The 15,769-nt window shown below is 39.4% G+C and overlaps 1 protein-coding gene and 1 long non-coding RNA gene across 2 annotated transcripts in view; both read left to right on the top strand.

Moving 5' to 3' along the window:
- dlp (dally-like) overlaps positions 1–15,769 on the top strand; it is a 44,252-nt gene that overhangs the window by 20,798 nt on the left and 7,685 nt on the right. The window lies entirely within an intron of this gene.
- LOC135438128 (uncharacterized) lies at positions 1,901–2,481 on the top strand. Its single transcript, XR_010437855.1, has 2 exons — positions 1,901–1,959; positions 2,018–2,481. It is a non-coding gene; the product is annotated as an uncharacterized LOC135438128 (long non-coding RNA).

Genomic DNA, 15,769 nt, shown 5'->3' with positions numbered 1-15,769 from the left:
TTATTTATTGGCTGCTTTTTTTTTTTTTGGTACTGCGACATTTTTATGGTGAGAGAAATATTATTTTCATTGATCGATGTTCAGCGTGATGAGCTGGCAAATTTATTTTAATTTCATTTAATTTTGTTTGTACTCTCGCCCAAAACTGAAATATACTTACATTACAATGTCATACACATACTATAATAACGATGCATTTGTGAGAGTAAGCTGAATGCAGGGTATCTGCCAGTTGGCCAGTCTCGACTAGAGTGCTCCTACTTGCTTTAAGTTTGAGAAGTAAAAGGAATAAATTTCAGGGTACATGGTTTTCTTCACAAAAAATACTTAGCATAGCAAAAACGTTGTCATTTTCTTCGAATTTTTCCGCTTGGAACCTGTTAGTTTCTGCTGCAGCCTTCGGCTTCTAAAGAACCTCCACATAGAGCATGCGTTGGGTTTTTCTTTAACACATCTTCCACATATTTTTGCTTATTAAACGCGGGCTGCAGGCTTAATTAACTAACACCCAGGCAATCCTTTGACAACGCCCAATACCAGGGCTAATTAGCCTGCCAGCACGTACAGCAATCCAAACAGAAAGCACGTCAATGGGCAATGTCGATCTATTGCCCCCACGTGCATGTCCAGCAACGCCCAGTTGCAGTCATAATTGCCTGGAGCAAGGTAAATGCATTGGACCTGGCTCTGATCTTGGCTCTGGTTCTGGCTATTTTATAATACCAACACGTTCAAACGTCAATTAAATAAATACAAGATACCAAAGCGTTGTAAACGCCCCGAAAAGCCAACCAAGATCGTCCCCTGGCCAGAGTCAGAGACAGAGAGAGAGGCCGAGTCCCAAGTCCAAGCTGCAGAGGCAAAGGCCGAGGCAGACACCCAGCCAAGAGATTCATTCAGCCCGAACGATTCATAAATTCACGTTGCACGCTGGGCCAAGGAATGCGGCGGCTGGCGGCTGGTGCAGCTATTTTTGGTCTAGAACGAGTTTCCGAGTTATGTATGTACGTCTGTCTTCCCAATGCACCCCCTGCACCCCTGCACTCATCTCCCCACTTTGTTGCAAATATTTTAATGGCAGCTTCCTGTGGTCAAACTCTTGCGAGCACTCCAAACAAATGAGCTTTGCTCTCTCTCTCTCTCTCGCTCCTTCTATCACTGGAACTCTTAAGTCAAGATCGTCTCCAGACTCAATATGCCGTTAATTGGTTGAGCACATACGAGTACGTAGCTGGAGGATGTCATCCAGAAATTAATCAAAGTGCTAGAGCCACAAGTGCCCACTCCCAAAGAATGCTTTTTTTTTCTTTTGCTTTCCTCCATCCAGTATTTATTTGCGCACTCAATTAGTGGATGGGTCGGGCTCTTCAAGCTGCGGTCTTTGTTCTTCTTGTTTATTTGGCTTGGCCAGAAGGGCAAGAGGGGGCCAAAGTGGAGGAATGCCCAGTGTAATGTTCCCATCAAGTGTGGGGCCGTCTGTTTTGGCTCTGCGTTTCGATTTTGCGCATTTGATTTGCCTTCCGTAAAATGATAAATTAATGTTTTGCCTCCTACTTTGGGGGCGTGGCACTACGCCCAGTTTTGGCCTAATGTCCGAAACGCGTTCATTGATTAATTTTTTTTTTCATACGTTATTTGTTGCGTTTTATATCAAGTTTTGAGAGCTTATTAATTGTTTACACGCCGTCTAATGAACTTTTAATATTTGTTTTTTATATTTCCCTTTTTCTCATTTGTTATTTCTTTGTCTTGTCCATTTTATGTAAATTAATTTGACACAATTTGTTGGCCACCGCACAGATGTCTTCCATTGACGTCACAGATCATAAAAACTCTTTGGGAACTCGATAATGGAGTTGCTGTTTTTTATAATATCAATATTTCTCATACATTTAAATCTCTCGTAACTCAGCATCTATTCATTTTTCAAAATATCCTCCCGATTCCGTGTCTAGGAAAGTAAATATAAAACTACAAATTTCTGGTAATGTTAGCCTAGTAAAGTCTTCTTACACAGCTTTTGGCTTTAGTGCGCACGATTCAATTGAATTCAATTGCCTTTGATTGCTATTGGCAACACGATGCAGCTGGCCCGAGTGCCTCTGTGGATCTATCTGCTAATTAAAGCAACTGCAAATTGCGGCTAAACACTGGGCAATTCTGTAATAATGCGCCATAAGAACGGCCAACCCAGCTCCGGCCGCTAGCTCTCGCTTTCAAAGGCCGCTAAACAAGACTACAATTTATCAGCAATAAATTTGCGTTTGCACAGTGGCAATGCTTTATGCATGAAACGCACGAACGGCGGGGACAACAGCAAAGTGTGGCAGAGTGGCAAAGTTGCAAGTCGCAAGTGGCAAGTGGGCGATGTGGCACGCACAGCAAACAAAAATGCAAACATTGCAATTTTAAGCGGCGACTTGTATCTCTGATTGCTCGCGATCTGCATTTTAATTTAAATAAATTGTATCTTGGGCACATGCTCCAAAGGCTGTTGGGTTTCAGGCTCTACAAAGGGGCGTGTGCCGGCAATTGTAAAAAATGGTCTCTTAATTTGCAGGCTCGCATCGTGTTAACGATCAGGGCTTATGTGTGAAAAATGTGACATATTTACAACATGAATAAGTATTTAATTTTTGTTGAGTATCTAATTCTAACCAACTGGCAAACATACTTCAATGTGAGTTCAATTTTAAACGTTTCCTTCAACTGCCAGCTAGATTCCTTCATATGTTTTAACTCCTTTGAGTAGTCCTTTGATACTAGAGTCAGAACACAGAGTTACACATTAAATTTCTGTTAAGAATCTCAGGTGGTCGCATTTACAAGTTTTTAGGCACCCTTTTGTACCCAAATCATATGAGAATTACTAATGCTTTAAATTATAGATTTTCCAAAATATATAAAATTTATTAGAGCAGATGTTTGCAGCACTTTAATTGTTTTGGATGCTGCGCTCTGCCCTCTGCCCTCCGGCACTGTTGGGGGTCGTAGCAGTGCAATGAAGCCATTGGAAGCGACACGCTATATCGAAGCAGAAACTTTATTAATATTTTCAGTACCAGAGACCGTGAAAAGGCCAACACACACACACACAAACACACACACGCACAGACAGTCGCATACGATGCGTTGATAATTAATTAAATCAATAATCGATCGTAGCCAAAGCACAACAAAAGAGCAGAGACACAACACACTGCTAGAAATACTGCGTATTTCAAATCCATGTGGACATAATCAAGCGAAAATTCCAACAAAATTAACACACGCTGTGAAAAACGCTGCTCACAAAAACAGGTAGAGAATCTCCATTGAGGGTAGGGGAGAGAGCTCTGGTGTGGAAGGGAGAGACAAATTAGGCAACGCTTGAGAAAAAGGCAGGTAGAAAGGATTTGGACTCGTCGCTAATGTTGCGTGCGACATAATCCTGTTAGAGACGCGTGAATGAGAAGCTCGGACAGAGAAAAAAAGTGGGTAAAAAAAATGTAGCCAACGCGTCGTATGAGCAACTTTTGCATGTGACAACATAATTTGTGTGGGATTGGCTTTCAGCGATGATGATTATTAATCATATTTTTCAGTTCGTTTTGTTTGATGATGTTTGCATCTGGCTATGGGACAACAGCCGTTGGCCATTTGGCTGGTCAGCATATTTAATGAGGTTTATTTAGGCAAATTAACAGCAAACAGGCGGCTCCTAATGGACTGTATATGTCATTTAATAGCCCCTGAATGGCATCGTAAATATTCGAAATTCGAAATATGCTGTTTGCCACATCGCGTGTCAAAAGTCAGATGCTCACAGTTCACGTTAGATTCTACACAATTTGTGTTGATAGCACTTAAAAAACCATCATGTTGTAATCTTTATAGAGCTGCAACAGCTCCCAAGTCGCGTAGACGACACTCGCCGACAGTTTAGTTGTTGTGTTTGAAAAACTGAGACCATTGTCGTCGCCCACGCGTTGTTTCCCCGAAGCATAAATATGATTATATGGATTATGTGGTATCGGAGCCTCCTCTTATGGCTTCGTCTTATAAATTATATTTAATGACAAGTGCACTAAACTAAATAAATTGTTGCCGGGCTTAATAACGTAATTTCTCTTGCATTCAACAAGTGGGCGGCACCACAGAAATCTTAAACGATTTATGTCGCACAGGGCCCTCGAGTTGGTTTGGGGTGGGTTGACAGACGAAATTGGTAGGAGACGTGCCAGTGAGGGGAAGCAGCTCTTGAAAACTGTCAGCTTCATTAATCTATTGTGGTTTATGGGCTGTGCAAATGTGTGGATGATCCCCAATCCAATTGGGGTTGAATGAGTCATTACCCAATGTAGAACGCCCGGAATTTCAAAATTCTCAGCTGCTTTTAGTTGAGTTTAGAAACTGTGATGATGCGTAACCAATTCCCGTATTTCAAACATGAAAGCGCAATTGGGGCTGGGCAATCTTCTGGGCTCTTAGATACTTTGTTCGGTTTGTCTCACTTGTCAACAATATAGATATGTCCCTTTAAATGCAAACAGATGTCCCTATACATCCACATTTTATCAGAAAAATTACGTCATTATTTTCGCTATATTTTGTAAATTGATAGCTTTATAAAACTGCGCTTTAAACATTTTTTCTGGCCATGTGCTTCCATGCTTGTGTAAATTAATAGTTGGCATATAATATTCGTGCATTTGTTATAATATTTTTAAAAGATTTCTTTTATATATATAACCCAGTGTGTTATTTAAAAAACGATATCTTAGCTATCGGAATGATGAGTTATCGACTTGAACTAACTGAAAAAAAGTTTAAAAAAAAAAAGCTTTAAAAAATTTAATTATTACAATATTCTTAAATCCTTTATTTGAAAGGGGATATCTTCAACCGATCAAAAAATCAATAAAAATATTTTTACTATCTATTTCAAATGAAATAAGACTTCTTTTAAGTCCGTTATTATTCAGCTTGAAACTGATGAAAAAAAAAAATATATATAATATATTGAATAACTATAAAAGTAAAACAATAAATGTTTGTTAAAGAAGCAAATTTAAGCACACAAAAGTTCTATAAATAATTCACGAACACACAGACCTGCACAGTCCCCCATTTCCCCTTCTATCCACCATGCTGTTTCCATTTATAGAGCCATTAAAGCACAGTTAACAACCCAACTAGCCAAACTCATTCGAGCGTTGCCACCCAGATACACGGCTATAGATTGCAAAAGATACAATATAATTTCAAATATAATGTCATTTGCAGTATGGGTTAAGATGGTGGAGGGAACGGAGAGCAGCAAACCGCAAGCAGACGTTGCCTTTGTTAGGCCACAGAATATAATGTGCTTCTCATGTTTTATTTTAATTTTTTTTTTTTAATCGGATATTGATTGCAAATTTTCAGCATTTACTTCTCATTTCGCAACGATTTTTCTGTGATTATAATTTTTTTGCTGCTGGTTTTCTTTTACTTTTCCTTTTTGCAACAAGCTCAACTTAATTTTACAGACGATTAATTTCAGAACCTGTGAGAAGAGAAGCGCCTCAAAATGCTCGTAAATTTATCAAATTAATTCATTTTGCAGTAACAGACCATTTTCCTCGTCCCCTGTGGGCGAGTGTGTGTGCTGATGAGTTTTCTGGCTTTTTCATTCATATTTTTTTTTTACAAAATTGCTTTGCGGTTTCCAGCAATTTTGGTAGCTTGCAGAGCTCGACAGCAAATTGAGGAAATCTCTGCTTTTATGGCTTTTGCGGTTATTTTTTTTTTTTTGCAGTGCGGTTACAAAGGGTTTCGCTTACGTCTCTGCGGCTGGGTGAGAGCTGGGAAGCAGCTTACCAACTGGTAAACTGGCAGGCGGAGACCTCTCTAAATGGCCTAAATGCTTTTTATGGGGCCCAAGCACATTTTTCAATTGTCGTCGGCGTCTCAACTTAATTGGGCCACAAAATTAAATAAAAAATGCTGCTCGTGTTGCATGCTGAGTGACCAGAAGAGAGTTGACAGCAACACGTCCTCACCGTCACCGTCAGCGCAAGCTCTCCTCCTTATCGCCATTGCAAAAACAACGCAAGTTTCTGCGCTCTAGTCGCGTGCATGACTAGAAGATATCCTGTAGTAACATATTTTAAATATTCCGTATTCTTTTCATTTGTTGTTGGATCTTGTTTCAGTTGAAATTCAATTATATATATGCCCTATAGTTGCCCTAAAAGTCCAAGCTCTACCTCTTGGAATGCGATCGCTGCAGTCACATAGACAGAGAAAGCTAAATCAACCATCGCCTTATTCAACATTATATGGCCGGAAATGCCTCCTTCTGCATGTTACTCACTAAACCCAACTCAACATACCCTTCTTACCCAGTGTATACAGGGTATATGTATAAAAAAAATTTAACTCCATAACACGGGAACGTGCTTTGAATAGCGACAGTATTTTTTTTATTATTTTTTTTTTTTTGCACCAGCCACCGCTGTAAATCTCTGTCGCGCGTTTTATCTCGCGTCCAAAATCGAATTTAAATCCAAGCCACAAACCAGACCCAACATGTTTCAATGACTTTCGATCTGGCTAAGCGGCTCTTTTGATTTCTCACCTCTTGCCTGGCCTTCCTCCACCCTCCACCCATCTCTAGCTGTCGTTCAATTTGATTTGTTTGATGGCGTGAAAATTTGCTTGGACTACAGGCTTTATGTGCTGCAAAAATGATTATTTGAGTCTTCATTATATTTATCCAAAGTTAGTTTCTGTTTATGGCTCGTGGACATTTTAGGATCTGCTGTGCAGGAAGATTCTGTTTAAATTGATAAAGCTGAACATTTTCATACAATATCATGTGATGGACGAGCAGTGATATTAGAAGATAATTCAAACTGAATATCTGTAGATTTAATGTCTTAAAATATACAAAAATGATGCCGGAAATGTGAATCTATTTTTAGATGTATTACATGCTGCATCTGATATACTACAAATTTGAAAGATCTCACGAACATCTAATTGTGCTCGAATCCAATCAGTTGTGACCCAATTGCAGCTTGTCAAAAAATTGCTATTCCACAGCGTATCCAATTACAAGAACAAATCTCATTCTCGACCAGACATTGGGAACCTTACACATTACATGGCTTATACGAGCCGTCGGTCAATTAATTCTGCGTGTGTGTTTGTATTTGGGATAAACAAAACAAAGTCGCGAATGTAAATAGAGAACAGGTTAACAAAATCGACGACCAGACAATTGACCATGTTCACAGGTCCCGTCCACCCGCAGTTTCTCTTTCTTTCCCTTAAAATGCCATTAATCAAATTTTATTGTTTAATTAATTTCGCTTGAATGAATGCCGAGCGCGTAGCTGGAGTTGGCAGCAGGTCAGGGCCAGAGGGACAGCGGCAGCAAACAGGCAAAAAAATAAACAAATAACCAAAAATAGCTGCAAATGGCATTCGATTCGATTATTTCAAAGAAATTGAGCCGCAATATTTGCTTACATTGTCAATTGACAATTATTATACCCTATATCCATTGAAAATGGGTTTAATAGGGTATATAGCTGTTGAGCAAATGTATGTAAATGACGTCTCCAAATCCGTAATACTTATATAGTCTTGATCAGCAATGACATCCGAGCCGTCTGTGTGAATGAGCCGTTATCGGAGACTGAAAGAGGAGAAACTTAAGATATCGCTTAACATAAACAGATTAATGTAATTGGAAAATATCAATACCTTCGTATTATTATTGTTCCCTGATATCAATAACTATCGACTCTTCGTCCTAGTTTTTAAAGTAAATTTGAATGTATCATGGATACGAAAACTCGAACTTGAGCACAGGGCATTTACTAGTCGGATACTCAAGACTAAAGAGACTTTTGTTTTTGTGTTATTAATGTGCATTTTATTCATTTATCGCTAATCGTTAATCACTGGGATTTATATAATTTGTTATGTGCGCATGTCTGGTGATGACATTTATAAATTTATATTTATATTTATATAGACTTCCCCCAGAACACAGCTTAATGTTAACAATGTAATTAAAAACTTTATATATACCATTTTTTATGATCCAAAAAAGAGGACTAGGGTAACTACATTTATGAATAATAGTTATTAATTACTGAATATTTATTATATTCTAATTATATGCTGTCTTGAGGGGTCACATAAGCACGTCCCCTCTCGTTCCGCCTCTTCGTTTCTCGCTTCGTCTTACAAATGAGCAACATTTTTCAAATGCCACAAATAATGACACGATATTTGGGCTTTGAAATGCAAAATGTGTTGGAATTATGGAAATATATTTGAGACATGCCTGGATAGTCCATATATATATGCATATGAATATTTCGATGTGGTTCATAGTGCAGAGAGCAGATGTTTCTAACTGTATTGGGGCTTGTATCGCCCACATGCCGACTTACCTTATAATTTTCAACATTTCACTGCCAAAAAGGGGCAACGAAAAACTGAGAAAACTATAGAAAAACTCAGCTGCATTTTTCCGGCGGCTAATTACGACTCATAAATATAGCAGCAGCACGGCAGCGGCAACAACAGCCAAGATTTCATGCCTGCTGTGCTATTTTTGAGATATCTGCCTCCGTCTCTGGGTAGTCGTCATGTGCATCGTGGCCTGATGAATTTTCGCACATTTGCGCATTGAAATTGTCACTCAGCGAACTGACAGCGAAGAAAATGCGCGGATTGCCAGACTTAGAGACTTGCCAAGAGGGGAGCTCGGACCAGCTGCAAAAAAAAAATTGAAACAATGACACAGACATGAATAGAGCAACACCAAAGTTCGCAACAATCGTCACTTCATCATGCAAAAAGCCTCGACCCTCGAACCCGACCAGGAAGGCGGCAACACCAGCTCCTTTACAAGCTCCAGCTCCTAGCTCCGTACACTGTTTACATGAAACGTGTCGGCAGCATAAACATTTGCTTCTCCTCTCCCTTTCCTCCTATTCCAGTTTGCAGTTGAGTAATTTTAATTACGCCTAAAAGAGCCGCCCGTACGTGTAGAAAGCACAAAAAAAAATTAAAGAAAGAAGGAAAAGTACCCAACCTAAACCGAAACGACCCCGACCCCGAACCCCATCTGCCAGTCCCTTGCATTTGGCATTTATGCAACGACCTGACTCGACACGTAATTACACACAGCTCAGGGATCGGAGACTTGCGGCTTTCCAGGGGCTGGCCAGAAGGTGGAGCATGCTAAATGTTGCATGCACCCGATGCACATTAACAGCGAACGCCTTTCCTTAGTTTGTTCAGCTGCGGCTGCTCTTGCGGCTGCGGCTGACTCAAGGAATGCATGTCAAAATAGAAAATTCGCTGGTACCTTAGCATAATATCAGCAACGTTGCATATTATCTATGAATATGCTAGATCTGAAAAGCTATATTCTATGGGTCTTGAATAAACAGTCAACAGTTTCATTGTTTGTTCAGTTGCTAAAAATCTTTGCGAATTTATGTGGATCTGTAATTATTCAACATCGTTATGCAAAGTACGTACAATTTGATGAAGAAATATTTTGCAGCTCGTTTCGGAATCGCAAACTAAATAAAACATTATATTTATTTTTATGATCGTATGGCGAATTCCAATTCCTGTCATTCATGACATTTAATGTTAGGTACATTCAATTATACAAACATATCATATAAGTAAAATATTACTTATGACTAAGGAGCTTCACTGTTGGATATCTGTTGTAGAGGCGAAATATTAGGCACCTATAACGACGAGCTAAATTACATATAATAATTACAGACCTTTAAAATTTACTTAGCTGGCTCGTGGTTCGGGGTTTAATATATTGAATTCTAAAATGGAAATTAGTTTTGTTTTAATATATATTTCTTAGATATATTTCCATAACAAATATTTTCCGCTTGCACTTATTACATTTCTTTTGGTTTTTCCATTGTTTGTTTTATGCGTGTGCTTCCCGTGTTTTATTATAGCGTTACAGAGAGTACTATTCCCGACATGTGTGTAACGCATAAATAGAGATATCTCGTTTGCGATAAAAATAAATAAATTCTTGAACATTGTCAACAGCCAAGTCAATATAGCCATGTCCAGCTAACTGTTCCTATACAAACCAGTCTCTGTGATTCATTGTCATGAAACTTTGCAAAGTTCCGTCTTTTTCTCTGGTACTACTATGATGTAGTCGTATGCATATCCCCATATAATAGGAACGATCGGTCTAAAAATAGATTCTTGTTAAAGCAATATGATTGTATTTCAATATATTTCAACTTGTCCTCTACCTTGATTTAAGATTTAAGACCTAAATCTTATGCATATCGAAAAGAAGAACTTATAAGTCTTATAGCTAAAATCTATCGTAAATGGGGTTTTAATTGTAAAAATTTTTTTTGTTTTTCAAAGTAAGTTGACCAAACTTGTCATTTACGAGCTGCACTTAACACTTTACATATAAGCCAAATTTTTTCAGCATCGGATTGCCAACTATATAGTTCCATAGAACGAATCTGTTATAGTTGTTGTCTCAGAATCCTTCTAAGCACAATGTCTACAAGGGTATTTAATCTTCGGCCTGCCAACGACAGCAGTTTTTTCTTGTTTTTCTTTGGTATCAATTAGTCTAATTATAAACACAAATTGCACCCGCTGGATATTGTGCAAAGTTTTCCGCTTTTCCTCTGCCTTGGCAGGCGGTAGCTCCAGTGCTGTAAAATTAATTGAGTGCGATTCAATGCGCGAGCCAAATATTTGTAGTTATTTTTGTTGCATCTTTATCTAAGGAAAAGTTTTCGAATTTTGTTGTTATTGTTTTTGTTTTTCCTCTTGCGCACCGGTTGACTGCGGGTGGCAACTGAGCTATGTGTTAAAATTGAAAATTCAGATCCACATGTAGTCCTAAAAACTACGATTAATGTATATTGCGATTGCATAAAACACTTCAATTGTTGTGTGAAGCTTACGGCAAGTGGCATGCCCCCAAAGACATAGGCAGCCCTACGAAAAGTGGCGGGTCAGCAATTTGAATTTGTTTTAGAAAACTTGATAGGCCTCTTTCTAAAATGATTTGTTCCTTGCTGTGCCTGACCCAATTCTGTATAGCTTAAACAATTTTTCGTTCTTAGTGGCAGCTGTTGCATCACAATTTTCAAATTTCCATTTTCAAATTAACGAGCGAAAAAAAAAACACACTTTTTACACTTAATAAAACGTCCGTACCCGAACCCAAAAACCCAACCCCATAACTACTTATTTGCAGGCCCAGTTCCAGTCCGGGTGGTTGCTTGGTGGGTGGTGTGGTGCGGCCTTCGGCTCGGTTCGGACTCTGCCGCTGCTCTCGCATTGCTGTGCGCCTAATTAAAACTCATTACCATAAGCATAAAGTAAAGCAAGGCACATTTCAGAAAATGCTAAAAAAAAAGCAAGCGGAAATTGAAGTCAAATTAAGCAAGCAGCCCGAAGGCAAAAAAAAAAAAGACGAAAACTGGGATGGGAAATTTTATAGACAAACTCGCAGATTGTTTAACCTTTTGAGCCATGTCTTGGCCTGATGTTTGCGTCTGGGGAGAAGTTCAGTTAATGCAATTTCCTTGCCAGACGGTGGGGTCGCCGGCTGCTTTGGGGGTTAGCTGGCGTATCAACCATTTTGTTTGCACGCCGCACTATCAACTACCCCAGCCCAATCGCAACCCATCCCCCAGCTCCACAATCTCACAACGCCGGAAAGTGCAACCCTATTGAAAGTGAAAGCTTTGCTTCATACGTGCAACGACCCCTTTCGATGGCTGGCGCTCTCTCGGATAGCATGCGCTCTCTCACTCTCTCGCCCTCTCTCTGCATTTCTGTCCTCTCCTAATCTCTCACTGTCTGGCTATTCATTTCCCTTTTGCACAATGCAACAGTTGCCGCCAGCTGACGTTTGCTGGGCGCCTGTTAAAGTTGCCGCGTCGCATTTTTGTGCCAATCCAAAAAGGACGAAGCGATGAGTGACTTTTGCTAGTGTGCTCTCTCTTTCTGTCCCGCTCTATCTCTTTCACTGTTTGTCCTGCTCTGCATTATAGTGCCCATTGAAACTCAACTCAAAAGTTAAGTTTGGTCGAAATCTCTGGACAGGGTACGGGGAAATTCTGGTTTCCTTTTTTCTTGGGGTGGTGGCTCTTTTAGTTTTGGCGTCTGCTTTTGTCTCGCTACATGTGCAATGTTATTGTTGTTGTTGCTTTTGTTTTTGTTTGCTGGTCTTTCCACTCGCAAACTGTTTTCAAATGTTGCCCGTTTGCGCTTTTATCTCCAAGTGGAGTGCCAAGAGTGAGATAGGGAGAGTATAATTTGAAAAGGTTGAATGGGAAAACTTTGCCAGGATGGAAATGGAGCATTTGGAAAGGGATTTCTACAAACTTTTTCCACCAAAAAAATACTTTTCTATGAACTGAAAACAGAATGTTACAAATATTAAATTTGCTTTAGATCAGATTTACGTACGATCCGATCCGAAAGGCAAGATTATTTTGATAATATCGAGTGAAAATATAATTATACAATAATTATACAATAACAATATTGTATTATTATATATTGTGGAATATATAATATTAATTTTTATTATAATAATTATAATTTTTATTTTTGACGAAACCTCGATGTTCAATCGAATTATCTAGCTAATTATTATAGAAATTACAATACAGATAGTAAATTTATAAAAATGTTTATATATATATGTATATAATAATTTCTAAACTCAGTCCTCCCATTGTCCCATTGTTTTGATTGAACTTTGGGGTCAAGGCGAGACTGAGTGTCTGCTAAGGGCTGCTTTATATTTTCGAGGGGGTTGTGTGCCAAAAATATCATTTCTCTGGCACAGCCTCAAACTTAATGCCAACAGGGGAGTAACAGAAGACACCTGCTAGACACTCTGACCGCCCAGCAAAGTCTCTCCCCTCGCTGTTATCTATGCGAGAAGCGTTGCCAAACTTTCGCACCCTTTTAACATTGTGTTGCTAGATTCGTTGGTCGCCTTAGGGGTGGCTGCCGTGTCCCATGGTCGCCGCAGGAGTCGTTTGTTGATCGTTACAGTAAATCATTTGAAATGAATTTCGCTCCGCTGCTTTCACTTTGGACTGACGAAGCGAGCACGGTGCGCACCCCGGCAACTAAATAAATAGCGTGTGTTGAGCCAAAAGCAACAGCAACAACAGCAACAACAACAACATATGACCCAGGTCTAGCCTGTTTAAGCCAGGGGTGGGTGGTGTTATGCTTGGCCTGGGTGGTGGCATGGCGTTAGAGAAATTGCTTTGCCAGCTTACTTTTTATCAAGCGCAAGCTGGAGTTTTCTATTAGGCAACAGGGTGCTTTAGCGACGAGTCAGCTAAAAGCCACAAACAAAAAACGAAGAGAAAAATGCCATATCGGTAATTTAAGGTCATTTATTATGTTCATGACACCTTCCTGCCGCCGCCTCATGGCCACATTTGCTATGCATGTGCTCTTCTATTGTTGTCTGTGTAGAAATTATGCGGCAATTCATAAAAAATGGCAAACGGCCCGTCATTACTTTAAGACCAAAATGTTATTTTAACATCGATTTCAGCAACGATTTATCGATCCTAAGTGGAATGTGTGTGGTTAGGTTTATGGCAAATATTTCGTGTAGACAGTTAATGGTGTGAGTTTTCCGCCTTTACTTGCAGCTGGTATCAGATAAAGGATTCGCTTCTCTGCCAGCTTTAGGCACCATTTAGTTTAATCAAGTCCTAGGCACTCCATCAGCCACAATTCAATTAACTTGGATACCAAATGCAAAGACAGCTTCACATTATCCATGCCAGTCACAGACGCTGTCAGACAGTTAATGGAAATCCTCAACGGCCGCAATTGCTGCCGTTGGTAACGAGCCAATTTAGATAAGCAAAGGCAAAGGCATCGCCTGACTCCGACTCGGTGTTGCCCCAATGCTACACTTAATTCATATCTTGTGCAACATAACAATTAGTTCAGACCATAAAACCCGACAGAGCCTCACCTCCAAAAAAAGAACGCCACCATGTTGGCAGCGGAACGCATCTGAACACAACTTTGTTTACAAGATGTGCACGAAAGTATTGTAGCTAAATTTATATTGGAAATAAACAAAATACACAAAATACAAAACACACTCCTCTATTCCATTCTCTATGCACTGTGCATGGAGATGATGCATTTAACTGGGCAGCAAAAATTTATGAGCACCGACCAAGTCAAGTGTGCAGCTACAGAAACAGCTAATGAAACAGCTAGCAGTATATACCTAGTATATATAGAAATTAGTATGTCTTCGTGCTGCCGAATGTAAAATACCCTTTCCGACAAATGAATTATTTGCAGGTTACATTTCTTACAAGTAATCAAGTGCATCTGATAAGCTAGAGTTATTTAATTAAATTTCTTTTGGCAACCAGCTGAGCCGAAAGTGTGCTCTAATGCATTACACCTTTTGCATACTCTTCAGCAAAGGGTATAAGAAAAACGATATTCTAAATCAACATGTTTGCTTTCAATTAGTGTTAAACTTTTGGACTGTATGCAGCGTCCGTCTCTATCCATTCATGAGAATTGTCTAAATAAACAAAAGTTCAGGCTATAAAACTCCGAAAAAAATGCCAGACTTTGCTGTTTGTGGGTCGAAGGGGGCACAATTGAAAATGATTATTTCGGTATATGGAACTAATGCATACTATGTATTTATCGACTTCGAATAGTTTTCTCCTCAACTACCTGAACGTGTTAAATGTTTGCGTAAATATGCCCGGAAAAGCATCTAGAATCATGGCAACTTATTCAGGCCTCAATGAGGTCTGCCACGCCCGTATCCGTGGGTTCGGGTTACGCTTACGGTTACTCGCCGCTTTGACGGTAGCAAACGCATCGTTTACTTTTCTGCTGAATGAACAAAATGCCAAGCGGCCTCTGGAGTGGCACGCAGTTAGCTGGTTTTGCTGGCCAGCCTTTGGTTTCTGGGTTTTTGGTTACCATGTCAAGTGCCAGTGGCGACGACTACTTCGACTACAACGGCTGTGGCAGGTTCCAGTTCTCGGAATCTTGATGAGCTGCCGATGTTTGTTATGCCTTCTGGTTAGTTTAGTGACCGGCAAACAAATGAAATGCATCCAACAGTTGTTGTTCTCTAATGTTCAAACAAATAAAACGCTAGGAATTCAGTGCTTCGAAATATTTGTGTCCACTGATGCGGGCCCTAATCAACAAACAGAACGGACAGAAGCTGCTTTATGGTGGTCCCAATATGGTTCAAGTTGATGCATTACAAAACCAGTCCGCTATGCTGTCTATTTAAGTATTTGGGTTTAATTATGACAATTGACTTTAGTCATATTTTAAGTATACATGTTAAGATTAAGATGGCCGTTTGTTTAGTTGATAAAGGGCAAGGCTCTTTCACAAAGGTAGTTGCTGCACCTCAAGCACAAAGAAAATGGACTGTAATATGATTTTTCGCTGATTCACACTTGCAATTCTCAACCAATTCAAACTTCGCAATGAGGAAAAGGCGTTTGCAATCCTAGATACGATTCCAAAGTCTGCTGAAGATATTGCGAGGTACTTTAATTTTATTTATTGTTGATTATTAGTTTTTATTTGTTCTTTATTTAGTTTTAGTTTTCTTTATAAAGCGACCCATGACCGATGATCTAACCTTAACCCTAATCTGATCATGTCTAAAAACTATTTGACATGAGAAACATTATAATATATTTAATTT

Source organism: Drosophila montana, unplaced genomic scaffold (genome assembly GCF_035044405.1).
Source record: "Drosophila montana isolate Dmon_TW-CO22-7 unplaced genomic scaffold, ASM3504440v1 contig_3846_1, whole genome shotgun sequence".
Lineage (NCBI taxonomy): Eukaryota > Metazoa > Arthropoda > Insecta > Diptera > Drosophilidae > Drosophila > Drosophila montana.
Note: the sequence above shows the minus strand (reverse complement) of the source record. Positions and strands in the feature narration are given on the sequence as shown.